The 2,454-nt window shown below is 38.8% G+C and overlaps 1 pseudogene; it reads right to left on the bottom strand.

Moving 5' to 3' along the window:
• The window catches only part of LOC107104437, an 11,603-nt pseudogene extending 10,566 nt beyond the window's left edge, over window positions 1-1,037 (bottom strand).
• Between the last annotated feature and the right edge of the window lie 1,417 nt (window positions 1,038-2,454).

Genomic DNA, 2,454 nt, shown 5'->3' on the forward strand with positions numbered 1-2,454 from the left:
TTTTGCGTGACCTGTCTTCAAACTGCTATTTGGATTCTGCCTGCTAACGGCCTTGGATCTGTCTCCTTACCTCGGTTTGGTTTTGTCTTCGGTACCCCTTCAGCTCTCTAATCTTCTGGTTTGGAAATCTGCCCCTGCATCGACACTTTGGATTTTCCCTCTGCTGGCTTCTGCTTGTCAATCTGCTCTGCTTCATTCCTGGAACTCTCTGGGCGGCTCCCTCCGCATGCTGTGTAGAAATCATCCGGCTGGATTCCACTTCTTCCTCTGGGCTCGGACTAAACTTAAAAACCTGCTTAGTCACTCACATGCTCACTATCTTTCCTTGAGTACAAAATTAGATGAATAAATACCTTTGATTGGATTAGACTGTGAGTAATTTGGAATTTCCCTTTGTTTTCATTGAGATGGGGATGAACATACTTAAATTAGACTACATTTTCCTATAACCATCTAAAACTATTTTCCTTTTTTATAAAGTATTTTTAGTTGAGAATCAGCATTACCCGAAGTTTAAATTAAAAAACACATATAAAATATGTAAGAACAATAAACATGCTGATAAAACTACAAATTTTTATTTTAAAGTTGAAAGATGTCAGGAATTACCTGATCCAGTAAACTGCGACACCATCCAGTCAAAGATTGTGGGGTAACAGCATGGGACATCTCAGCTCAGAGACACTGGTCTTCATCCTCAAAGGCTAAGGACCAGACAGTGAAATGGACATTGTTACATTATAGTGAAAGTAAGTAAACTTAGCTGTCCTATTTACAAGAAAGGTTCAGAAACAAATATATTTGAATAACTTTTGCACATGTAAAAAGTTGCAAATGGTCTCTAATTCTTTTAATAGTCCAAACCAATGTCAACATAAAGGTTTAAAAAAACAATTAAAGCTTAAGGGAACAACAATGATATATTAACACAGTTAACAGTCCTTACACAGAGGATCCAGGTCATCAGGTCTGTTGACAAATCTCAAAGTTGCATCCAGGGGGTCATATCTTTTGTCGTCCTCTCCTGGGCTGCTCATTTCAGGTCCTCCTAGTTCTTCTAGTTTGACTCGTATATTTAAAGTATCAGTCAACTACCAGGAAATGATCACTGCGGCTTTAGACTGTCACGCCTCTCTCAGAGAAAATAGATGGATTTTACTTTTAGTTTCTTCTCATGCATTTCGGTGTACAAACTTTAAATGAAGTTAAACTGTCAGGTCGGAGGCATTTGTTTTTGGAGTCATTTTTCTGCAAAATTAAGCTAAATTAACAAGATTACATCACAATTTTATAAAAACTTTATTAAAGAGGTCTTTGGTGAAGCAGAGATGCAGAACAACAACCACACCCTGCTCATGTAATACTAGCTGGAAAAAAGATAGATTTCCTGCAGGTGTCACCAAAGTCAGTACTTACATGAAGAATTACATTAAGTCACACAAATAAGTTTCTTTTACTGACAATATAATAAAGTAAACAAGATGTATTCTTGCTGCTTTTCTAAAATTTAATTGACAAGTAGAAGCTGCTAAATGTTGATATTAACAGCACTTATTGGTTATTAATCAGAATCAAGTTTATTGCCATGTAGGTTTGACTTGGTGTTGATGGTGAACACAATATATATATATATATATATATATATATATATATATATACAGAATCTATAACTTTACACAACATAAAACATACAATATATGCAATATTTAGCACATAGCTATATACTATATACATAGTAGACTGTGCGTTAATGATGTTTTGGTTCTGATGGACACTTCCCTCCTGCCAGATGGAAGTGTCTGAAATAGTTTGTAGCTGGGGAGCGAGGGAACAGCCACAATCTTCCCTGCACACTTCAGAGTCCTGGAGGCGTAAAAATCCTGGAGAGATGGAGGATTGCAGCCACCTTCTCTGCAGAACGGATGACAAGCTGCAGGCTGCCCTTGACCTTGGTGGTAGCAGCCGAAAGCCATCATTGCCCTTGGCAGGTTAATTTCTTTCAGCTGCCACAGGAAGTATCACCATCAGATAAGTCTGATGAGAGAAATGTTGTCTGCGAACTTAAGAACCATGTGGAATTTCAGGTGTTGGTGTACAGGGAGAAGAGAAGAGGAGAAAGAACACAGCCCTGGGGGGGAACCAGTGCTGATGAGCTGTGAGCCAAAGACACTTTTTCCTCGTTTCATGTGCTGCTCCCTGTCAGACAGGAAGTCTTTAATCCAAGCTCTGATTCAGGATATTAAAGGAATAGTACACCCAAAACATGATTAGCCTTCATTTTCTACTCACCCCCATGCTGAACAACACTCTGGAGTGTTCCGTAGCGTCGTGATCGCGCAGGTGCGCGCTTTCAGGAAATCCTATACGCTACTGTTTATGCTCTAAAAACATTCTAAATGACTTCGTTTCGAGTAAATTCTGGATGCTACCCACTCAGGACACTTGGAATACATT

The sequence above is a fragment of the Cyprinodon variegatus genome, unplaced genomic scaffold (assembly GCF_000732505.1).
Source record: "Cyprinodon variegatus isolate N-32 unplaced genomic scaffold, C_variegatus-1.0 Scaffold1739, whole genome shotgun sequence".
NCBI lineage: Eukaryota > Metazoa > Chordata > Actinopteri > Cyprinodontiformes > Cyprinodontidae > Cyprinodon > Cyprinodon variegatus.